Source organism: Marmota marmota, unplaced genomic scaffold (genome assembly GCF_001458135.2).
Source record: "Marmota marmota marmota unplaced genomic scaffold, marMar, whole genome shotgun sequence".
NCBI classification, from domain to species: domain Eukaryota; kingdom Metazoa; phylum Chordata; class Mammalia; order Rodentia; family Sciuridae; genus Marmota; species Marmota marmota.
Window position 1 is genome coordinate 42,587,182 of NW_026000093.1, and position 26,357 is coordinate 42,613,538.

The 26,357-nt window shown below is 39.7% G+C and overlaps 1 long non-coding RNA gene and 1 other non-coding gene across 2 annotated transcripts in view; one reads left to right on the forward strand and one right to left on the reverse strand.

The window, feature by feature from the left end:
- Window positions 1–26,357, reverse strand: part of LOC125610539 — a 67,421-nt gene that overhangs the window by 25,128 nt on the left and 15,936 nt on the right. The window contains exon 3 of the long non-coding RNA XR_007340524.1: window positions 25,579–25,705. This is a non-coding gene — a long non-coding RNA (uncharacterized LOC125610539). The remainder of the gene's footprint in view (window positions 1–25,578; window positions 25,706–26,357) is intronic.
- Trnav-cac lies at window positions 3,704–3,776 on the forward strand. Its single transcript has one exon. It is a non-coding gene; the product is annotated as a tRNA-Val (tRNA).

Below are 26,357 nucleotides of genomic sequence, written 5' to 3' on the forward strand. Positions count from 1 at the left end.
GGTAGAGAGAGAGGAGGGGAGGGGAGGGGAGAGGTGGGGAGGGGGGAGGGTGGAGGATGGGAAAGGCAGCGGAGCACAACAGACACTAGGATGGCAATTTGTAAATCAATGGATGTGTAACTGATGTGATTCTGCAATCTGTGTATGGGGTGAAGGTGGGAGTTCATAACCCACTTGAATCAAAGTGTCAAATATGATATGCCAAGAAATTTGTAATGTTTTGAACAACCCACAATAAAAATTAAAAAAAATAAAAAAATAAAAAAAAAAATAACGTTAGCTAGTCAACTGAAAAAAAAAAAAACAAAATAATCCCATTAGATGACTTAACTACAAATCCAAATATATTACAGCCTTATTAAAGACATGCAACAAAGCCAGCACTATATAAAGTCAGAATGTCCTGTATCACCAAAATTGCCCCACAAGCATAAAAGAAAATGACCCAGAGGGAGAAAAAAATTTACCAATCAAAACACATAGGGAAATTAAAGAGATCATGGCATTAACCTATAAGGACCTTTAAACAAAGAAAAATATGACCAGAATGTGCTGAAAGCCATTGCCAAGTAGGAATGACACATGGCAATTTCTTTGTCAGCCTACCCAATGTTGCTTAGAGGGAGGACTCTCCATTGTGGAAATGGGCTTGCCTTGGACCCAGGTCATTTGCAGTGACATTGCATGAATGTTTGAGAAAGGTGACCCTTGCTCAAGGACCAGGGTGGATCCCGGTTTAGGGAGGATCCTGCTGGACTAGGGTGGGTCCAGGTTTAAGGTGCACCCTGCTGGGAATAGGGCGTATCCTGCTGCCTCAGGCGCCCGTCCGCTCCTTGAGTTCCCGTTGAGTTCTCGTGGGATTCAGAGAGTATTTTGGGATGCAGAGCCTGGTGGAGGTGTGGATTTTTCCTAGAACGTGCATGTAGAGTGCCGGTGACAGTTCGGGAATAAAGAGTTGCTGTTTGAATCTACAAGGCTGTGAGTGGCTCGAGATTTTGTGCCCAGCCAGACTGCGGCAAGAATGTAAAAGTAATGTGTGATGGTTTGATATGAGATGTTCCCCCAAAGCTCTGTGTTAGTGCAGGAATGTTCAGAGGTTAAATGATTGAATTGTGAGAGTGGTAACCTAATTAGTCCATCTTAGCTTGAATTGATCGACTGGATGATAACTGTAGGCAGGTGGGGGCATGAATGGAGGAGATGGGTCACTGAGGGGGTGCCTTGGAAAGGTGCAGTTCTCTGTGGTCCCATCCCATACATCAAAGATGAGCAGCTTTAATCTGCTGAGCCCTTCCCACATGATGTGGTGCCTCATCCTGGTCCCAGAGAAATGGAGTCAGTTATCTATGGACTGAGGCCTCTGAAACTGTGAGCCCCAAATAAATTTTTCTCCTCTAAGTTTCTTGTTGGGCATTTTGATCACAGCAACACCAACAATAACAAAACAACAACAACAACAACAAAACCTAACTAAAACAGAAGTGGGGTTGTTGCTATGATTTATTTGACCATGTGGCTCAGAAGATATTGGAGCTGGTTCGGGATGAAGGGGATGTTGAAATGTTTAGAGATGCAAGCTGGAATAGTTTTAGAAGCAAGCAGAGCTGAATGAGAAATTTGGTGGAAGTTCAAAAGTCCAGAGTGGCATGACTAGAGTGCTCATGAGATTTCAGAAGAAAATGAGGACTCTGTTGGGAATTAGAATAGCAGCTGCTCATGTTATGAACCTGGCTACATTTTGTCCATGACATGATACTTTGTGTGAGACTGAATATGAACTAATTATTCTGATGGAAATAAATTTCAAGGAAGCACAGCTTTCAGTCAGTGTTGTGGATATTGCTGGAAGCTTTCAGTCAGGTTTACTGTGACAAATAGGGGCAGGTAACAGAGATAAAGGATTTAAAAAACTTGCAGTTTGAACAGAAAAGTACATGAAATTTGAGGACAGAAAAGATGTGCTTGTTGAAGAGATTACAGCTCCTAAAGTCATGCTAAGTACTTTGTACAAGGCAATAGGAAAATTGGCTTGAGAGCATCTCAGGAATTTGAAAGCCCACACCCATTTCAGGCTCAGGGATATATAAGGGAAAAGTTCTTTAAGAAGAGATCATGGGGGCACTCTGCTCATACAGAGAGGGTCTTAGGAAGTTGTTTTACCATGCTGAGCTCTGCAGACACTCAGAGGTTTCCACAGCAGGGACCTGACTATTCTACAAGCTAGCAGAAGACCTTGGTTCCATCCATACAGTGCTGGTTTTGCAGGACTGCAGGATGCCCAAGTTAAGGGGTCATCGAAGCTCCCACTGAGATTTCAGAGGAAAGTCTGGGAGGCCAGGCAAAGTGTAATAGGGTCAAAATTCCTGCAGGCTTCCCTGAGAAGGCAATACGTGGAGTTATAAAGATGAAGCAGGTGATGGAATGAAGACTCCTTTTCCCATGATATGCTGCCTCATCTTGGGCCCAAAGCAGTGAAGCCAGCCATCTATGGACAAAGATCTCTGAAACCACGAGCCTCAAATAACTTTTCCTCCTCTAATTTGTTCTTATCAGATATTTTGGTCACAGCAACAAAAAAAAACTGACTAAAATACCCATAAATCTAATAATTTCAAGGAAATCCAATAAAAAGAAACAAACCACACTAAGACACATCATAATCAGATTATTAAAAGTGAATTAAGGAGAATATTTTTAAACGGATAGAGGAATAAGAGATACAGTGATAAGAATGATAGCCAAAAGGAAAGACAATGGAATGAATCTGAAATAACTTTCCTATATACATATATGAATACACCACAGTTAATTTCACTGTCATGTACATCTACAAGGTGTGGGTCTTAATTAGAATAATATTTAATGCTTGTATAATTATGTGAAAATGGATACTACTGTCATGTATAACTAAAAAGAAATAATAGAATTAAAATATTAAAAATTTAAAAAGAATCACAGCCAACTTCTCATTAGAAACTATTCAAGAAAGAAGACAAATAATCAGCATATTTAGAGACTAAAAAGAAAAAAATAATAGTTGGTGTAGACTTCTTTAATGAAAATATCTTTTAAAAGTGAAGATAAAGACTTTACAGATCAAAAAATGAGCAAAACGGTCTTCTGGGATTTTAATAGAGACTGTTGAATACAAAGATCAGTTTGAGGAGAATTGCCTACTTGAAGTTTTGAGCTTTCAAATTCATGAACTTAAAATGTCTCTCTATTTAAATTTTCTTTTTAAGTTTTCTCAGCAGCAAGTCATGCACTTCTTTTGTTAAACTTATCCTGAAGTATTTTATTTTCTTTGATGCTATAATGAATGAAATTATCGTCAATTTCATTTTCAGATTGTTGATTGCTCATATATAGAAATGCAATTGAATTTTCAATCTTTTATCTTGTGACTTTTCTGTATTTGTTTATTGGTTCTAATAAGTTTTGTTGTTGTTTTGATTTGTTTTGCTTTTTGTATACTATGTATAAAATCATGTCTCTATAGCTTTACTTTATTTCCAAAAAGTTAAAAGAAGAAAATGCAATAAGAGATATACAAATACTAAATTAAAAGAACTGTAAAACGTCATATAAGAAATATCACAACGGATAAAGATGGCTAAGTTACAATGATAACATAATAAAATACAATAATATACAATGTGTATTCTAATAATAGAATCTTAAAATACATGAATTAAAGGGGGCTGGGGATATAGCTCAGTTGGTAGAGTGCTTGCCTCACATGCACAAGGCCCTGGGTTCAATCCCCAGCACCACCAAAATATATATATAAAAATTAAAAACTAATAGAATTAAAAGCAGAAGTTGGGGCTGGGGTTATGGCTCAGAGGTAGAGCGCTCACCTGGTATGTGTGAGGCACTGGGTTCGATCCTCAGCATCACATAAATATAAAATGTGTCCACCTATAACTAAGAAATAAATATTTTTTAAAAAGTAGAAGTAGACAAATTCCTAAGTATAGCTGAAAATTTCAACAATCCTATCCAAGTAATTAATAAAATGGACAGAAAATCAGTAAAGTTATGTAAGATATAAAAAAACGTTATCAACCAACTCAACAAAACAGTTATTTATTTAACACTGTACTCAAAAAAACCTTAAAGCATATTTTTGAGTGCCTGAGAAATATTCACCAAAATAGATCATATTCTGAATTACAAAGAAAAGTTCAATAACTTTTAAAGTAACTGAATTTATGTAATGTATAGTCTCTGTCCACAAAGGAATAAAGCTAGAAATCAATAACAGAAAGGTTATAGGAAAATTCACCAATACTTGAACTTTTATACATACTTCTAAAACATGATGGCTTCAGGAAGAAAGCACAAGAAGAAAAAATATTTTGAAATGGATGGAAATGAAAACACATCAAATTGATTTATACAATGAAAACTACAGAACCCTAAAGAGAGAAATAGAAGAAGATCTTAGAAGATGCAAAAATATACCCTGTTCATGGATAGGCAGAACTAACATCATCAAAATGGCAATATTACCAAAAGTTCTCTATAGGTTTAATGCAATGCCAATCAAAATCCCAACGGCATTTCTTGTAGAAATAGATAAAGCAATCATGAAATTCATATGGAAAAATAAAAGACCCCGAATAGCAAAAGCAATTCTAAGCAGGAAGAGTGAATCAGGCAGTATAGCAATACCAGACTTCAACCTATACTACAGAACAATAGTAACAAAAACAGCATGGTACTGGTACCAAAACAGGAGGGTGGACCAATGGTACAGAATAAAGGACACAGAGACCAATCCACAAAATTACAACTATCTTACATTTGACAAACGGGCTAAAAGCATGCAATGGAGGAAGGATACCATCTTCAACAAAGGGTGCTGGGAAAACTGGAAATCCATATGCAACAAAATGAAACTGAATCCCTTTCTCTCGCCATGCACGAAAGTTAACTCAAAATGGATCAAGGAGCTTGATATCAAATCAGAGTCTCTGCACCTGATAGAAGAAAAATTTGGCTCCAATCTACATATTGTAGGGTCAGGCTCCAAATTCCTTAATAGGACACCCATAGCACAAGAGTTAATAACAAGAATCAACAAATGGGACTTACTCAAACTAAAAAGTTTTTTCTCAGCAAGAGAAACAATAAGAGAGGTAAATAGGGAGCCTACACCCTGGGAACAAATTTTTACTCCTCACACTTCAGATAGAGCCCTAATATCCAGAGTATACAAAGAACTCAAAAAATTAAACAATAAGAAAACAAATAACCCAATCAATAAATGGGCCAAGGACCTGAACAGACACCTCAGAGGAGGACATACAGTCAATCAACAAGTGTACATGAAAAAATGCTCACCATCTCTAGCAGTCAGAGAAATGCAAATCGAAACCACCCTAAGATACCATCTCACTCCAGTAAGATTGGCAGCCATTATGAAGTCAAACAACAACAAGTGCTGGCGAGGATGTGGGGAAAAGGGTACTCTTGTACATTGCTGGTGGGACTGCAAATTGGTGCGGCCAATTTGGAAAGCAGTATGGAGATTCCTGGGAAAGCTGGGAATGGAACCACCATTTGACCCAGCTATTGCCCTTCTCGGACTATTCCCTAAAGACCTTAAAAGAGTGTACTATAGGGATACTGCTACATCGATATTCATAGCAGCACAACTCACAATAGCTAGACTGTGGAACCAATCTAGATGCCCTTCAATAGATGAATGGATAAAAAAAAAAAGTGGCATTTATACACAATGGAGTATTACTCTGCACTAAAAAATGACAAAATCATGGCATTTGCAGGGAAATGGATGGCATTAGAGCAGATTATGCTAAGTGAAGCTAGCCAATCCCTAAAAAACAAATGCCAAATGTCTTCTTTGATATAAGGAGGGCAACTAAGAACAGAGCAGGGAGTAAGGGCATGAGAAGAAGATTAACATTAAACAGGGTCGAGAGGTGGGAGGGAAAGGGAGAGAGAAGGGAAATTGCATGGAAATGGAAGGAGACCCTCATTGTTATACAAAATTACATGTAAGAGTAAGTGAGGGGAAAGGGAAAAAAAACAAGGGAGAGAAATGAATTACAGTAGATGGGGTAGAGAGAGAAGATAGGAGGGGAGGGGAGGGGAGGGGGGATAGTAGAGGATAGGAAAGGCAACAGAACACAACAGACACTAGCATGGCAGTATGTAAAAACGTGGATGTGTAACCAATGTGATTCTGCAATCTGTATACAGGGTAAAAATGGGAGTTCATAACCCACTTGAATCAAATGTATGAAATATGATACGTCAAGAGCTTTGTAATGTTTTGAACAACTAATAATAAAAAAATGCAAAAAAAAATCTTAGTTACATAAGATTAAGCAGAATAATGACAATGGGGACAAAAAACTAAAATGAGTTAGCACTATGTTAATTAAAAACAAAAACATACACTTGATAAATGATGTATTAATCTACATATATGAGAATTGAGAATTCATGGCCTATGGTGTGTCCAACCTATAAAATATTTTTACACATAGGATTTCCTAGAATTCTTACAATCATCCCACATAGTAACTCACAAGTTGGAAGCCACTGCTCTAAAATTTGAAAAAAAGAAAGAAAGAAAGAAAACACATCAAATTTTATGGAATGAACCAAGGAAGTCCCTGGAGGAAAATGTGTATCAGTTAATACTTATACTAGAAAAGAAGAAAGGGCTTCAAGTCTATGATATAAACTAAATGATGAAAATAGAAATGAACAAACCCTAGAATAAGCAAAATTACGAACAGAAATAGTGAAGTGAAAAGAAAAACAATGCAGAAATTCAACAATGCCAAAAGATAGTTTTTTGAAAGATTAATAATGATAAACATCTAGACATAGTGACCAGGAAATGAGGGTCATCACAAGAGATCACACAGATATTAAAAAAATAATAAAGAAGTATTGTAAAGTGTTGGTGAGGATGTAGGGAAGAAATACACTCATACATGACTTGTGGGACTGCAAATTGGTGCAACCATTCTAGAAAGCAGTATGGAGGATTCCTTGGAATACTTGGAATGGAACCACCATTTAACCCAGCTATCCCACTCCTCAGTCTATAACTAAAGGACTTAAAATCAGCATAGTATAGTGACCCAGCCACATCAATTTTTAGGGCAGCTCAATTCACAATAGCTAAACTGTGGAACCAACCTAGATGCCCTTCAATAGATGAATGAATAAAGAAACTATGCTATATATACACAATGGAATATTACTCAGCATTAAAAGAGAATAAAATTATGGCATTTGCAGGTAAATGGATGGAGTTGGAGAATATCATGCTAAGTGAAATAAGACAATCCCCAAAAATTGAAGGCCAAATCTTTTCTCTGATAAGTAGATGCTGATCCATAATGGGCTTGGGGGGTGGGGAGCTGGCGGGGATGAAGGAACTTTGGATTGGGCAAAGGGGAAGGAGAAGAGGGGAGGGAGCATGGGGGTAGGAAAGATAGTGGAATGAGACAGGTATCACTATCCTAGGTACATGTATGATTACACAAATGGTGCAACTCTACATCATGTACAACCAGAGAAATGGAAAGTTTTCCTCCATTTGTGTACAATGAATTGAAATGCATTCTGTTGTCATATGTAAGTAATTAGAACAATTTTTTTAAAAAGGAAGAGGAAGAGGCATAAATGGTACTTTATGAATATAGCCTCTTTGCAGGTAATCAATGTATGATCAACTATTTATAAAAAATTTTTTAATTAAAAAAATTAAATAGTGTGAACTTTATTAACTGGGCAATTTGGATAAAATAGGCAAATTTATATTTTTAGGGGGGTAGGGGTACCAGGGATTGAACTCAGGGATACTTAACCATATGTCCAGCCCTATTTTGTATTTTATTTACAGTGCAGGGTCTCACTGAGTTGCTTAGAACCTTGATTTTTTGCTAAGGCTAGCTGTGAACTTGTGATCCTCCTGCCTCAGCCTCCTGAGCCACTGGGATAACAGGAGTGCACCAGTGCGAAAGGCAAAATAGGTAAATTTCTTAAAAGATATTGATTATCAAAACTGATACAAAAAGAAATAGAAAATATGAATGGTCCTCTATCTTTTAAATGATTGAATTTATTAATTCAAAGCTTTCCAAAAGATACATCCAGTTCCAGAGAGTTTCACTCTAAGTTCTATTTGCATTTGGAAGAAATAATACCAATTATACATGAAGTTTTCAGAAAATAGAAATGGATAAAAATATTTATAAGAAAAAAAGCTACATATCAATATTCCTCATGAACATAAACATGAAAGTACTTAACAGGAATCAATGTGTGACAGAATGTGTGACTACAACTGAAACAAACAGGATGCTGCCCTCAAAGACTTTGATTTTGACAAGAGTTGACAAATAAAGCAAAGATAATTAGAGAATGTCTATCCAACCACAGAGAAGTGGCATAGGCAGCAAAGACCTAATTACAGTGCTGCTGGTGATACCCAGTCCTTGAGGGAAGCATTGGCTATTTTCTGTGAACAAGTTTTCCTTGACCCTAGCCAATTGTCTACTCTTGGGGGTCCTAGTTTTCTAACAGCTCTGTAAGCTACCAAACATCTTTCCACAAATGCATTTCTGCTAAATTTAGCAACCAAGAGCATGAGTAATATGTCTATCCCTAATTAATGCTCTTGCAACCAAGACCTGAACTTGTTTAGAAGTCAGTACCCCAAACTGGTTTGCTCTGGCCCCCAAAGAAATAGAATTTAGGAAAGTAAATCTGACTTCATGGAAATGAAGACTTTGAGAATTCCATTAGTATTTAGGTATAATAATCTGGCATAACACCTAATAATTTATCAATTATCATCATCAGAAAAGTTCATCAAATTTAAGGCATTGAGAAGATTGTTCAAAAAGTGTTTCCCAGATTCCCTTTATTAATCTCTCAGTCCTTATTTCCCATTATTAGGATCTATCACGTACATTTACACATACATTTAGCTTTGATCCTATACAGTTTGAGAACTTTCAGAGTTTAAAAGAAAGAGATTGTGTGTGTGTGTGTGTGTGTGTGCGTGTGCGCGCACGCGTGCCTGCCTCTCTGTCCCTCTCCTGGCATTTATACAAATCTCTGTTAAAAGAGACTCTGGTGATGCCTGGAACCTATGGTACACTGGAAATACTATCCATGGCGTCAAAAGATAAAGGATAGGTGCTGGGGTTCTGGCTGAGTAGCAGAGCGCTTGCCTTGCACATGTGAAGCACTGGGTTTGACCCTCAGCACCATATAAAAATAAACAAAATAAAGATATTGTGTCCATATATAACTTTAAAAAATATTTTTTAAAAAAGGTAAAGGATATTCTGATTGGCTACCCTATACTACATGTCCACTCTTGCAGCAGAGAAGGCCACAGGATTTGATTGGCAGCCCCACATAATTTATATGGAGTAGGTGAGAAAACATTTTTAAAATAAAGGGATATTGAGGAAATGAAAAAGTTCACAGTTGACCACTACAGAGGAAAAAAGATAAATATGAAGAAGAAATGTGAGATGATCTATTGATGTGAGTCCCCTTTGAGAAAGCTGAAGTGGATGAATTCAAGAGCAAGGGTGGAGGAACTGACTTCAGATCCCAGGAGGAATAAATGCTGTTTTATAATGCATTTATGTACTAAGCTGCCTCAAATCCTTAACAAATTAGAGTTATATATATGTGTGTGTGTGTGTGTGTGTGTGTGTGTGTGTATACACACACATACATATATATATAAATGAAATGAGGGTACAAGGACATTATATCCTTGAAAATAGACCACTTTAAGCATCTAACACCTTAGCTATTTGAACATTTGCTGATGAATATTAATATGATCATTATTAATATCACTAATGAAATTTCTGACATAAAACACGAACCCGTAGGTTGCCCATTTTTCATAATAGTTTATGTTGAGTAATCCTATGTGAGAGGATTGTAACTTATAATGAAATACATTTCTAAATTGATCACAGGGGTTATATCCTAATGGTTAAGAATACAGATTTGGAAATAGCCTGATCTGAGTTTAAATCCTGACTACTACAATATTTGTACCTATGTGATCCTAGAAAAGTTATTTACTGCTTACTTCATATAAAACATTCCACAAAGGGCCCAAAATCTAGTGAGAGTTCAATAGTATGTATTGTCTGTGGTTATAATTATGATTCTAGAACTTGAAAGCCAACATTTAATACATTTTCCTCAATTTCTCATCGTTCTGATTCTTTTATAATTCAATTGGAATTAGTGAGGTTTGACTGTGCATTATACAGTATGGTACATAAACATGGAAGTACACAAGATCACATCAGTAACCAATCACTTTGCCTTATTTTCCCCCTTAAGGAAAAATTCTCTAAATTTTCCTCACCCAGAAATCCTTCCCAGACAGCTCCTTTAAGAACTGTAGCTCTTTCAAGATTCCCCACTATACTGAAAGAATTCAACCATATTTATGTTGTCCAGTCAAATACTTGGTAGTTTCCACTTTTAAGAACATGTTTTCTAAACATCTCTGGTAAATGGAGATTTTGACTTTATGCCCAGATCACCCTGAGAGCTGCTCCTACAGAAAAAACTAATAGGATAATAAATCCTAAGTCCGTCCTTTCCTTTCTCTCTCTCTCTCTCTCTCTCTCTCTCTCTCTCTCTCTCTCAGCAAGAGTTGCTTTAGTGTTCAACTTGCATTCGCTTCTCTCTGCAGGCTGTCCCCCTCTCTTCTCAGACCATTGTGTTTAATACAGGACTTTTGACTTGGCCATCATTACTCACACTTTACTGATTTTACTTTAAACACTGTTGGCTAAAGCGACAATTTATCAAGCCTGTTTTGCCTAGCAGTTGGGGATAATTTATTTTCCCGTTGAAGGGTTTGATATTTATTAGTGCAGCAGCGAGCTGGTCAACGGAGATTCACACCCCAGGAGACTGGATGGGCTCTGAGTGCGCCTCACAGGGCCTGCTCCACCCTCTTCTGCTGTGGAGGCAGAAACCCTGGGGCTCTGTGTCTTGGGAAAAGGAAGCTCAGGGTGCTGGACCCGAGGCTGTGAGTGCAGGAAGCCAGCGATCCCTGTGATGTGCCCCCAAAGCCTCTCCCTGCTGGTGGGGAGAGTCAGCAAGACCCTAGCAGCATGCAGATGAGGACTCACCACAATATGCTGCATCAGCAAGGAGACCACCTTCGCCCCCAGCCGCCAAAGAGCACCTGGTTGGCAAGAGATTACTCAGGTAAGCTTGGGTGTGTTTAAGAAGTGGAGAGTCCCAGGCTTCTACAGCAAGGGGGGAACAATTCTTACACAGAGCCGTCCACATCTTCAAAGTATACTCACAGTGCCTGACAAGAGTAGGCTTTAAGACTAGATTGCTATAGTAGCAAAGGAATAACTAGAAGAAAAGAAAGGAACTTAGATTTATGATGTGCCTGGCACTGTGCTAGACTTATATACATCATTTCATTTAATCTTTGCAATAACCCCAAGGATGGGCATTTCCAGTGGACTCTGAGAGGTTATGTAAATTGCTTTCTATTCCACACATAGGAAGAAGAGGAGCCAGGAACAAGCCCAGATCTTTCTGACCACATGCTCTTCTGATGTTCCCATACTCTTTCTGTACTGAATAAGAGCCTTGGAAGGTGTCTCCAGCCCCAGGGCCTCAGCTGGTGCCTGGAGGTCCCACCACTTGGAGTCACTTCTTGAATTAGGGCTTTATGTAATGGAGGTAAGCTATCTGGGAGACACAGCTAAGAGATCCATTAGCACTTAAGCTACATTAGTGGGAAAATATGGAACATGTTTCCCACCCCACCCCACTCCCAGAACAGAGGGAATGGGACATATTAAATGAAGAGATGGCACAGTCAACCTGTGATGTTTCAAGTTCTCACACTTCTGTGGGTGAGTGTATAAGGAAGAGCTGCCTTTTGGAACACCGTTGTGTGGGGTCTACCGACCCACAGGAGCATGAGCATATGAACCCATTATTTGTGGTGAACCCATAAAATGCTGACGCTAAGATTATAAAACCAGATTGCACACAGTCCTCATGCCTAAAGAGTTTATGATGTCTTTCCCCTGAGAAGAGAAGCCTTCAGGATGCAAAATCCATTGGCCGAATAAGCCTTGCTTATTCCCTACGAGCCCATTTGGAGGTGAGGAAGAATAGATCCAATAGACTACTAGGGAATAAGGAGCAGAAAGAGACTCTACTGGTCTTCATCCTGCTGGGATGACACCAGCATTAATACTGCCCAGATCCACCCCTTTGTCACTTTCTCCTTTGTAATTCCTGCTGGGTGTCCACCCCCGCCCTCCTGTTTGTTGCCTGCCACCACTACCACCATACCCCAGTTGGGATTGTATAATACTGACTTAAAGAAATGAGGTGGGGAAGCATTCTCCACCACAGAGTAAACTCTTCAGAAAACAAATTCACTGAGGAATAACTCAGCTTTGAGAATGTCAGTGGAGGATCATTTGGTACTTGCAGAGCTGGGAGATTGACAGCAGCCTACAGGCCAACCAATAGACAGTGCCCAGGTTCCACCAGGATTGAGTCAATATGGAAACGGTTGAGGCAGAGGCTCACCCAAATTGACCAGCAGCAGTTCATCAGGCCCCCAGGCCTCCCTCTCCAGCCAATCACTGCACGTCACCAGCTCATTGTTTTGTTGAGTCCACCGTGAAATGAAATTCTTTCCAGAGCCTTGATTAACCTTATTAGAGCTCATAAAACTCAAAGTATTTCAGTATGTCTGAATGTCTTCATTTTCTTGTAGATATTTGTGGTTGGGGGTTATTTTTGCTGTCAGTTTTCAATTAGTAAAGAGATGTGGCAAAAAGAAAAGAACAAATTAGAATTCAGGGCACCCAGACCCTAGGAGAGGGACAAGGTGCAGAGAATACCTCCAACCTTCCAATATCCCACGTTCAAGTCAAGTGCTGGCATGTGGGATGCATGTCGTGCCATTCCATGACATAACATTTCATTCTTGTCACAAACTGAAAACTTTGCTGATGAGTACCCATATTTATTAGAATTATTTTTGTTCCAGGGCTTGTGTGTGGTCATGTTATCCATTAATGATGGAACATTGACCTGGGCCATATTCTGGGTTCAACAAAGAGTTCTGTAGGATCTGGCAGAGCCCAAGGCATTTTTGCCAAACCTTTGTCTGCAACCCCTTGTCACCCCCTTCATTTTAAAGCCCATGTGTATTTTAACAAAAATATCATCCATCTGTTTCTGATTCATTTACACTCAACTCATAAAATTTCCTTTTGTCAGGGATGACATGTCCTGCTTTGGTGTGACATGTTGAACCCTTCTGTCCTGAATATCAGGTAGTCTTGCTTAGCCCAGAGATGACATGCTCCACTCCCTGGACTAGAGGGGAATAGTTGGAGCAAGGGTTCAAGGAGGAAGAAGCTCCAAATTCCAAATCCCTAGTGCTTCAGTCCACAATGGGCTTGGCAAAATGTCTGCATCCATTCACAGTGCTGACTTAATTGAGCTGTTATTACTATGGTGTGTGAGTGTGTGTGTGTGTGTGTGTGTGTATAATTGTCTGTGATTAAACATGTCTTCTGGCATTAATTCAGACTGGAGGTGAGCTCCATTTCTCTTTAGTCCAACCACCTGATTCCCTTTGACAGTGTGGGACTGGACTGAATTCCTTCTAAGACTTGCCTGTGCTGAGTTTTATCTGCCTGTCGACCCAAAGCAGAAAAATGAAAGGCAAGAGTGCTCAGAAACAGGGGGAAGAACTCAAGTTCTGGAAGCTCTCCTAGCACTGTATTCCCATTCAGGGCGAAGTATGTTGGCAACCACAAGGGCAGGTTTACTCACAGTGTGAACAAGGGAGGAAAGTAATCACTGCCACTGCAGTGTGGTAGACATTGGCATAATGCAAGGCCATGCAGAGCCTCCCCAAATTGGAACCCACATACACCTCTGGGCCACCTAAATCTGCCCTGGTAGCCCAGATAAGAGTTGCCATGCCAAATGGTAACTACTTTGCCCTGCCCATTACTCAAGAAACATATAGAGCTATCTAAATCTGAATTGAAACTCAAAACTAGCTTTACAAAGAAAAAAAAAGTCTATTGAAATCTTAGTTGTTCAGCATCCTGCCACTTCTCACAATGTTTAACATGGTGGAATCAATTGTATCTACATGCCCACTTTTCCATGATAAATTGTCTTTTCCCATAGACTCAGACTAACCCATTTCTTCATAGCTTTGTATAAAGACCTGAAACATATAAATAGGTGGGGGAAAGTAACACAAAGTTACATGTGTAGAGTGACATGAGATAATTGTGCTAACATGTTAGAGTTCCTAAGGAAAAGACTTCAAACCAAGCATAGCACTGTCAACTTCACAGACAATGGGGTGACATAAGCCACAACAGCATCCCCGAAAGACCAGAGTCCTGAGTACATGTTAGAGTGACAGTTCTCACCATGGTGATGGTACAGGGACATACCTGAATTCTGTGACATATCTGATTTGTTATTAATAATAAAAGCTTATGGGTGGCTCACTTTTTTAAATAACATGAGTTTCAATCCCCAGCACCACAAAAACAAATAAATTTCAGAAGTAGTATATATAATATATAATAATAATAATAATAATAATATTGTTTTAAACCACTGCATTCCCTGATATGCCTTATTGGGTTGGAGTGAAAGGGTTCGTATTACTCGATGACTCCTAGAATCACAGATAGAGACCCAATGGGTACATTTGTGGAAATGTGTTCTGCCTGTGAACATCATCCATCATGCACACTGTAGCAGAAAACAGTTGGAGATCTCTACACCCCAGGTCTCAGTACATATCATTGTTACAGTTGAGGTGCTCTTTGTCACTTTTTAATGTAGAGGGATTCTATTTTACTGTTCTTTTTTCTTTCGTTTTGCTATTCTTCTATTTTAACTGTTCATATTATGTAAAGCAGACTCACAGAAAAGGATAATTAAGAGTTTGAGTGGCCAAAGTGGCCAAAGTGGCCTTTCTATACAGCAGGATCTTTTAATAAGGCACACTGAGACAGCACCGACATTATGGTAGTTCTCTTCTCTTTTCCTCTCCCTCCCTTCATCCGCATATGTGTGTGTCTGTGTGTGTGGGCACGTGCACTCGTGTATATGGTTGATCGGTCAGTTGGTTGTAGAAAATGAGTTACTGGTTCTGTGAGGCATTGCCACAACTGTGTCTGAGAAGAGATCTGGGAAAACACTCAAGACTTTGCAGATGGCACTCAGCACAGTGCTAATGAGGCAGCATCATGGCTCCATGTTCAATCTATGTACTCAGATTACTCAGACCTACAATACCTCATTACCACAGCCTGAGGGGTTTCTTAAATCCACCCCCACTCCATACTCATACAGTATCTTGCAAATACATGCTATGGTCATGATCTGGACCCAAAGATCAAACATGACAGTCAATATGGAGAACTGAGAGTTCAATGCTCCCCAAATTCCACTTATAACCCAAAATACTTATCTTCAAGAGAGATAAGGAAGAGCTCTCTGCAGGGACATTTTTAAAATTTTTGAAACTCCCATTCTCAGCCAGGAGTGGTGGCACACACCTGTAATCCCAGCGGCTCAGGACCCTGAGGCAGGAGGATCGTGAGTTCAAAGCCAGCCTCAGCAATGGTGAGATTTTAAGCAATTCAGTGAGACCCTGTCTCTAAGTAAAATACAAAATAGGGCTGGGGATGTGGATCAGTGGCCGAGTGCCCTGATTTCAATTTCTGGTACCCAAAAACAAAAACAAAAACCCCCTTCTCTGGATAGCTATGTAAATCTGCATTGCAGACTGAGGCTTCATTACACATCCAAATGAGGGGGATGCCTCATAACTGTCCAGGCCGACAGGCAGGGCCGTTTCTTCTGTCTTCTTCCAGCATGTGCTCATCACCTCTGTTTCTTACCACCATCTGACCTTGACACAGAGGCTGTACTTCTACACTTGGAAAAATCTTTGGCTATGATCCATTGAGCAAAAGAACTTTGACGCCTGTCATTCTTCCTTTCACTTATATCCACTAATAAATAAAAATATAAGGTAAGGTGGATACAAACCCCAAATGACCTAGCCATGCTATTCAAGGTGAAGTTTGCCTTATCTGTCACTTCCCCAGGTAATTGCTAACTACCACTTTTCTCCACTCTTCTACCTCCCCTCATTTTTAGGATTTATCAGTCCAAAAGCTTTTAACTGCAAGGAGCAGAAATGCAACTCAAACTACCTAAAACATCAAGGATTTGTATTGGCCAAGTAGCTGCAAATCCAGAGGGCAATGGACTCTGTTCCTGGTTCATTCCGAGCTCCATTTCTCTGTGAATCTCTGGTGTCTTTCATTTGTTTGTTGCATCCTGAATCTGAATCCCCCTCTGGCCATAAGGTGGCAGCCAGCAGCCAAAGGTAGGGAATCACTCTTCCTTATTCCCATTCCTTGAAAGGAGACACTGACTTCAGACCTTTTCTCTTAAAGACAAGGAAGAACTAGTCCCGAGGTCTTCAGCAACCCTCTCCTCCACCACAATCAGGCCAGATGCCCATTCCTGAAACATCCACTGACACAAAGACTAGATTTCCATGGTTAGCTTGGATTAATTAAGTCCCACCTCTGAAACAAGAAATTGGGCAACTTCCCCTAAATCATACCAAGAAAACTGAAATATCATTGTGAAGGAAGAAGAGAATGAATGCTGGATAGGCAGTCAATGCTATCTAATAGAAAGATCTGGTAGGTTTCTTTTGTCTTTTTATATGATACACTGTTGTAAGCAATGAATAAGAAAGAATTCATTGTGAAGCTCCACTCCATTACCTGTTTGGATTGTGGAAGATCAGAGAGCTTTATTGATCTATGCGACCACAGCTGAAAGGTACTATGGTTCGGGGGTTCATTTCTTATCAATGGACAGAACTTACACCAGGAAGCATCCACCAGACTGCAAGCTCTCTGAACCTAAGCTCCCTGCCTGGAGAAGTGGCCAACTGCACATTCCCATGGCACATAGCACTCAGGCTCTGCATGCAAACTCCTCACTTCTACTCTTTCAAAGAGCAGGCCATTCCCCAGATGGGGAAGGCCACTGGGCAGGGCATAGGCACATGGCTCACATTTTCCTTCTCACGATATTTTTTCCATCAACTCAAGCAGCAGATGCTTTTTGGAGGGCCATGTTTGCTTATGATGACACAAACTGTTTCCAAACTCTGAAGTGGTCATCTTCAGATTGACTGATGTGATATAATCCCCTTGGATTCAGACTTCTGTTGCCCTGACTGCCCTTGTAATTCTAAAATAGGATCTAGGATGGAAGAATTATCCATTAACATGTAGCCCATAGCAGTTTCCTCCAAGCAAAAGAAGAAAGAAACCAAGATTGTTATCACTGATCCATTGACATTGGCTGGTCCAGAGTCGCCCTTACTCAGCTAATTCATTCCTTATGTTCTACCCTGAAGGTCCCAGAACACCCCCACCCTCCCACCAGCATACCTCATCCACACCCTAGGGCTCCTATTAGAGGTTCAAGGCTGCCCCAGGGAGATTTCCTGCCTCTTCACATCCATACCTGGATGGTCCTAATCTCTAACCTCAGTCAACTCAAAACCTCTTTCTTCTACTCTGCCAAAAATCAGTATTTCAGTACTACTATTTTTGGATTCCTGGCTTACACCTAGGCAAGTCTAGCTCCAGTTTTGCCATTTTAATATATTTGGAGTATATTGGTTTGCATAATTGAAAGCAGTACACAAAGTGTATATGTATTAGTGTGGCCTCAATCAACTACTATGTGAACTGAAGCACATGTTTTACCTCTGTCATATAGTCAACATGTATTTATTAAAGGTAAGCTATGGGCCAGGCACTGTGCTAAGTTCTAAAACTCAATTCCTTCATCTATTAAAAAAAATGAAGAAGCTAATAATAGAAAACATCTCAGAGTTGTTCTCATGTATTAAATGAGACAATACATGTCAAGCTGAGCACAAGATGCAAAGGGGGCATCCGTAAGTGCAAAGAACATCTGTAAATGGTGGTTCATCTGACTCTTCCTTCAGTGTGATCCGAGTTCAGGAGTTCCTCAATTCCTTCTTCTGAATTCATTCCAACTTGTCATGTTTCCTGGATATCCTACAGCTTTAGACTCGGCAGCTACTTAAAGTAGGTGCCTCATGGTAATGTCAACCCAACTGTGTCCCCACATGTGGAACTTGGTGCAGGCAAAGGTTCAGTGGCCCCAGGTTCAAGTCCCAAGTGCTGTGTCCCTAGTCTACCCTGGAATGTGAGAGTGCTATGCCTGTATAAGAAGTACAAAGATCTTTTTAAAATACATATATTTATTTTTTTAGTTTTAAGTGGATACAATATCTTTAGTTTATTTTTATGTGGGTGCTAAGGATCAAACCCAGTGCCTCATGCATGCTAGGTGAGCACTCTACTACTGAGCCACAAACACAGACCCAAATGTTGCATATGTCTTTAACCATAAATGTGGTGAGACTGTTATAAACCATGAGGTCTGGTAACACTACAGCAGCTTATCAGTTTTCAAATGTGCCACATTCTTCAGGCTTCCAGATATTCTTTATCTCCCCTCCCACCCTCTCTTCTCTCTCTCTCTCTCTCTCTCTCTCTCTCTCTCTCCACCCCCACTCTCCCTATCCTCATTTTAAAGTGTCTTGATTACTTACTTCAATCCAACATTTTTAAATTAAGTCAAAACTTGAGGAGGGGAAAATACAGCTGGAAGTTTATATTTAAGGAGAAACAGGAGTGGAAATTTACCACATGCCTCACTGTGCCATGAAGTTCTCACGGACCATTCATTGCACACAGGCCGACCAAATGAAGGTGGCCCAGTGCTCTCCAACCAAGGGGAAGGAAATGATGCGAGGAGCTGGCTTAGTGTCACCCAAATTTTCAACTTATGTGAAGCTCCTTGAAGGAAAGGTGAACATTCACAAGTATAAGGTCTATTCTGTTAACAAAGAACAACCCCTTAAGAGGGTGTGCTTACTAGAAGCCACATATGATTTCAAGACTGCAAGGGAGAGCCCTTCCTATAAAATTCAAAACTCTGTTTTGGCAAAAGCAGCATTACTAATAAGAGAGAGAATTTGGGTAAGTGGCTTTTTCTTCCCTGACTTATCTTCTTATTTATAAAATAGAAACAAAAACCTAGGACTAAGTCTGTATCAAAAAGGATCTTCAGCACCTCCCAATAATCTCCTCCCCTCTGTCCTATCACAGAGTTTTAGAGACTCTATTTATACTTCCTAAGAAAATTCCTAAGAAGATATTTGTTTTAAGGTAGAGCAACCCTTGGAAGGAATAGCAGAGAAGTCAACCCACTAGGAATTTTATTTTTCCTATTAGTGATTGCTACTCATTGGCAGGGAGCCAGTGTGTGATGAAATCAGACACAGGGCTAGGAGCCCTTGGTGGAGACAGGAAGCTAGGAGTCAGAGCACCTTAGCCTAGAGTGGAAATGTCCCTCTCAGAGTGCCAGCCGCAGAGAGTAAGAAAGAGCATCATGAGATGCTAAGGGGAAAAGAGCAGACAGAGGGAGATGTGTTTAAAGGATGGAAGAACATGATCTACAGAATTCTCTTGGGCTTTCTGATCCCTAAGATACAGTTCCACCTCAGAAAAACTCAAGACACCCAGTTTGTGGCACTTTGTTACCATAGCCCTAGGAAATTAATACAGGTTTTGGTACCAGAAGTGGGGTGCCTGAAAACAACAGAATGTATTGCCTCATATTCTAGATGCTAAGTTGGAAATCAAGGTATCTACAGGATCAAAGCCTCTCTTAGAAACCTGTGGAGGAAAAGTTTTTCTTGTTTCTTTCTCACTTCTCAAGGTGGCTATCAATGCATGGCATTTCTTGCAAGTGTATCACTCCAGTCTCTGCTTCTACCATTAATGGTGTTCTCCTTGTGTGCTGTGTCAAATTTTCCCTCTTCTTAATGATGACACTGGTCATGCTGGATTAGGGCCCACCCTAATGACCTCACCTTAGCTTAATTTCATATTCAAAGATCCTATTTCCAAATAAGGTCACATTCACAGGCCCTGATAGTAAGGAATTCAACATATTTGGTGGGGTGAGAGGAGCAGGACACTATTTGACCTCCAATCAATTCAGTGGACCATGTCATAGGACCTCTAATTAGCTACAGTTATCAAGTGGCCACTGAGAGTGAACCAGGCTGAACTGTAAAGGCTAACCTGTGAGTAGATGTGCGATCACAGAAGGTGGAAATGGACGCTGAATATGAAGGATACTCATGACTTGGGCAAGTTCTCCTTTTTATTTACTCAATAGCTCTCCAAACTCTCATGAAAGCCTGGAGAACTCTAAGAGGAGCCAGAGACCGTTGGCTCTTGGTAAAATGGAAGTTGTAAAGAAGTGGTACAAGGTACCAAGTGGTTTCACAGGACACTGGATGCTGTCTTCCCAGCAAGCAGGCAGATCTTCTCTGGAACTCAAAACACTGAATTTCTCAAGACACTGGACAGAAATAATCATAACTTTCAGATATACAAATCATTCTGGCAATAGATTTTCCAAAAGCAAAGGATCCAGGATTCTTTCTTGGTTAGGCAAATCTAAGTGATGACACAGAGAAGCACCAGGACGTCTGTGTCTGTCATGGTAGAGGGTTACGCTTGCACTTCTTGGTCCAAGTGTTTTCAGGTGCAGTTGAAGCTCAGAGCTTGATTATTTCCTCTCCACAAACAGAGGCACTTTCAGCATCTGGCAACATGGATTTCATGACCACAAAGTAAAAAATGAAATAATGCACATACCAAAACATAAACACATTGTAAAGTGCATTCAGCCTCAGATTCCAAACCCAGCGACCCTGCATGATTTAACAAAGGGGAAAGCCAGACTCCTGTCCCAGTGGGGAGAAGCTAGGCCTCCAAACTGACAGCTGCTATCATTCCAAAACAAGTCATTGTTTATAAATGAATATTCTTTGTGATAAATTATTGAATTACATGAAAATTCTATGATTGCCTGCCACTGCCAAATTTGGTTTTGTCTCAGAAGCCAGCATGGAATGTACTACAAACAGAGAGCAAAATTAAAAACTGATGGTCTTTTCTAAGGAAATTCTCCTCTGGATTCTGTTCCCCTCCCAAACCTGTAATACTGGTCCTGGCTTTGAATACCAGAAGACTCTTCAGAGCATTTATAATATAGAGAGCTTTAGGTTAGAGACACTTTGACTTATTCTGAGAAAAAAAATGTTGGTATTAATTGCAGCTCAGGAAATACTTTATGATTAGGACTCAAGGTCTAAAAGCCAAAGGTACATGACTTTGCATAAGTATTTTTTTTGTTACGTTCCTTACACATTTATCTTATTTAATCCTCGTAATAACCCTGAGAGGTCATTATTATACCCATTTTATGGTGAAAACCTAATGCACACAGAGGTGAAGTGATTTGCCTTAATTCATACAGCAGTAAAACAAGAATGCCAAATTTGGCACCAGGCATTTCATTCCAAAACTCCTAGTGTTTCCTCAGTAGCAAACTGGTTCCTACAATGCTTAAAAATAATGCAGTTCTGTGCTAGAAATTACAGAATAGTACTGTACTATTTTCTAAGCTCTCAAATTTATTCCTTGTATACTATCTTTTAAGTGGCCTGCTTTAGAAAAAAAAAGTCACATTGAAGATGAAAAAAAAATCACTCTCTTCTTTTGTTTTGGAACTGGATTCTCCTAATCTTTACCATCCTGTGTTCCCAGGGAAAATCAATTAATTCTACTCTAATTATCAGGACTCAGAAATAGTAACATTGACTTTTGACCCCCATTTCACTCCTCATTCATATATATATATATATATATATATATATATATATATATATATAAATTTCAGCCCCTTCGTGTGCAAGGGGGATAATAAGACTTGCCCCAGCTGTTGTTGAAATGCTCAAATGATAAAATGTCAGGAAAAGCATTTGTAGCTCAGAAAACTCATATCTATATAATTATTATGTCCCAGACTTTTGATAGTTCAATGAGAAAGAGGAAGATTTTTTAGAAATAATAGTCTATTATTAGCCAGTGATCTACTAGTAGGCAGGATCTCTTTTAAAACCAGTGACAAATGACAACAGATTTTTAGCATTTGCCAATTTCCATAGTATGTACTCCCATCAAGGTGAATTTCAAACTACTGACATGTCATCACTGAGCACTGAGGTGGGAAGAGACCACAATCAACTCCCATAATCTAGTACAAACCAGATCTAGCACACTAGGCACCCTAACTGAATTTTAAAAGAGGAGAATCTTTTTTTAAGGCACTAGCGAACCTAGAGCAAGGACTGTGAAATGCCCAAAGTGTACTTCCCCTCTTTGTGCATTCTTTTAGTGGTAACAAGACCATGCCTCTGGACTAGTATGGAAAGCCCAGATCCCTATGGACCCTTGTACAGAATCCAATCAAACAAACCCTGCCATTTGTCACTTTGACCCCAGTCTGAGGAGTGTCTGCCTCATATAGAATTGGTGTGTTGCCCAGTAGGGGAAAAAAATGTGCTCCAAGGAAATGTCAGACACTAGGTGCCAAGAACTCAATCCACCCACTCTTTCCTTGTTTACAGTATAACTGTTAGCATTCAATTTGGCTACGTATAACACAGACACAGTGGCTTAAACAAGATGAATTAGCTCTCATGTAAAAGAAGACTGGAAAGATGTCAGCCAGATCTGACCTATATCGAGGACTCAGACTCCAAGTTTTCCTCCTTCTAGTCCTTATGGCCTAAAACATTTGCTGCAGCCCCAGCCACCACATGTGAGTTCCAGGCAACAGAATGAAGAAAGGGGGGAAAATAAAGGCACATTCTCTCACCTTTAAGGAAACTTCCTAGAAGTCTCAAAAATGCTTTGCTTGTTGACTAAAAACTAATTGTTAGACCATATATAGCTACAAACATTTATGAAAATATACCCGTTTATCTTGGAGTCAATATACCTACCTAAATATCACATTCTTTTATTAAGATGGAAGAGAGAACAGATGTTAGGATAGGCAACAAACAGTCTCTGATACATGTTTACTCACACTGGCATACTAATTCATCAGAGGGTAGAGAAAGAAAAGTACTCTTCTTTCTTCTACCTAAAGCTGAGCAGTCTCTTCTTCCCATTCATCTGCTGTGGGTAGGATGAAAAGTTAGCAGTCTATGGGTAATTCAAACTGCATATTCACTGAGGGCCAACTTAAGAGGAACTATATTTCTGGAATGGAAGTGTCAAAGGCTTATAATGCTCTGATTCTCATTAATTGGAAGATAACAGTCATATGTCATTACTAATGTTATGGAAGGTGATGGTAGATGGAATTTCCTGTCTCCCTAAGTAAATTGTCTAAATGTAGCTATATAATTTAGCTACTTTGATAAAAGTGAGATATGTATCTGACTTTAGCTAATGCTGCATAAATGGGGGGAAAGTCTTCCTTCCACATATCACTCATCTAGATTCTTTGAAGCATGGAAGTTTATTGTAGGCATTCCATTAAAAAAAAAAAATCTTATTTGGGCATGAAATCTTCTACCTGTACCACTCACATCTTGCTCCTATTGGAACTTATAACGAACTAGTCAGACATCAAGGACACTTGCCCCAACTCCTCTAAGGAAGAAATGTCATCCAGATAAACAAGGCTCTTCATCTCTCTTTTTCCCAAAATGATATGGGTGCAAGATCAAAGACATGTCATTCAACAGAAAAGCTTTCCAGTGACAAATGCAAAAGCCACATAAGCATACAAAGGCACACATGAGAACAGAGATGCCTACCCTATTGAGCCTAAGTACATTTGCAGATTATCAAACCCTGTGCAGAGATGAAGTGTGTCCTGACAACATCTGCCCGCTCCTATACCCATTTATCTTGGAGTCAACATCCCTACCTAAATATTTTAGACCAGAAGAAAAATAAGTGCTAGTAGACATTGAACTTAAATATCCAATTTTCACTTTGTTTTAATTGTATTCAATGTATTGTTCCATGACCAGTCAGATACACCAATTCCTTTCATCTGCATTCAGTCCTAACAAGCTTAAGTCTTTAACTTTCTAGATTTTAGCCGTCTATTAGATAACAGAAGGCAGGGACCCAGTCCTGAAATTGATTTAGTCATTACTTGATTCTTGGCCTTTGGCCCTGCAGTTATTCTTTCATTTATTCATTTCTTCTACTCAGCAAACCCAGGACCACACTAGGGCTACCTCAGTGAGCAAGTTATTCCCAGACTCTGCTCTCAGGAAAGTGTGGCATGAGAGGAAAGACCACCACTGAACAAAGTGGCAACAGAGATAGTGGGGACCAGAAAGAGAGGAAAGGAAAGGGAAGGACTCCATTAAGCAGAACTTAAAGTCCATCACAGGAATTTTGGAATTTGGGGCTTTACCCAGAGGGCAATGGGAAGCTATTTAAATGTTCCTTTTTATTTTTCTTACTTTCTTTTTCTTTTTTTTTTTTTTTTTGGTACCGAGGATTGAACCCAGGGGTGCTTAACCATCGAGCCACATCCCCAGCCCTATTTTGTATTTTATTTAGAGACAGGGTCTTGCTGAGTCGCTTAGGACCTTGATAAGTTGCTGAGGCTGGCTTTGAACTCATAATATCCTGCCTCAGCCTCCCGAGCTGCTGGGGCTTTAAGTGTTTTAAAGAAAGATGTTATATGATCAGATTTGCAACCTAGAAAGATTATCTGACACCAGAATAAAGAAAGTATTTGGACAGAAATAAGGACAGATATTAGGGACGAATTATGAGATTATTGTGACTTTTCAGGTTAGAGGTGATGGAGATTTTAGTAAGCATAGTGTCCACAGAAATAGAACTGAATCAATGTATGGTGATGTTGAATATGGACGGAGTCAAGCACAGAAAGGTCACAGTGCATGAGCATCCTCATCTTCAGCAGCACCAGCTAAGCGCAGCCTAGTACAGGTGAAAATCTCAGGAAAGGTATTGAACCTCTTGTACATACTCTTTCTAGACTAAAAGAATTCCAGTGGCACCCAAGATCAAACTGCCAATCTTGCAGAAATAAGCATTCAGAGGAAGTTTGAAACTCAGGAACAGAGATACAAAAATCATATGCCCCAGGACCCTTCCTGCTGTGATTGACTCTGGGTAAGTGACTCACTGTGAGCCCACAGACTGAAGACAGAGAGCTACTTACTCTGTTTCAAAAGACAGTGTTTTTTAGTTGCATCAAAGATCACTTTCTTCCGCCTGCCAGGGCTGTGAGTCCGGAGGCAATGTCAGCCTTGGGTGATACTTATCTCTCCCCAGACCAGGTTCCCCACTTTAATCACTGCTGCTCAGAGAAACCCCACCTGGGATGACCCTGTCCATCAGATGTTTCTGGATGGAATATTAGAATCCTTTTGATGTTTTTCCTTCAAGTCATTTGGATACATCACCTCTTGGTGAGTTGGAGTTTAAGAAAAAAACTTACCAGCTTTCCCTGAAATGGGCAATGGGTTCCAAAGAAGTAGCTTAGATTCTGGTGGGAGGACTGGGCTGTGTTCAGTGTAGGTTTTTCAGACCAGGAGCAACAGGGAGTTTCAGGTCTCACTCAGACACTAAAATTGAGAAATGGAGTTTAGCTTTTAGCCTTGACTGATCAGTTCATAAGAACCTTCCCACCTAGAGAAGACTTTTCCTTTGCATTACATACAGAGACCATCTTTGGACCAGGAAAATCTGCCCAGTTAATATCAAAGAAAATATAGATAACCTCTACTTGTCTAAAATACAACACAAACTACAACATAACACACGCATCACTAAAGACACAGGCCACCACCACCACCACCCCCAAAAAGGTGTTCTCACTTCAAATTTTCTATGTAGGTTGGCTAAAGCCAGGCCCTGGAATGTTAATTAGGATCTGATCACAACTAATGAACCAGAAATTATGAAATGCTTCATGTTACCAGTCATTTAAACTAGATAGTTAAAAGTCCAGTTATGGTTAGGTTCAAAACTGAGTCTTCAATCTAATATATTTATTGCAAGTAACACTGAACATTCAAGTATCCTTATTTTAAATCTAAATGACACCACGTTTTGTATGCATTTCCTGGATCTTTGAGTCATGCAGCAGCTGAATCTGTCATCTCTCTTCCTCATGTGGGCATATTCAAAGTGACACCTCCTACTATGTCACCATACCTGGGAGAAAATAGGGAGTTTGGTTGCCACCCACTGTTTCACATTAGAAGAATTTAGTCT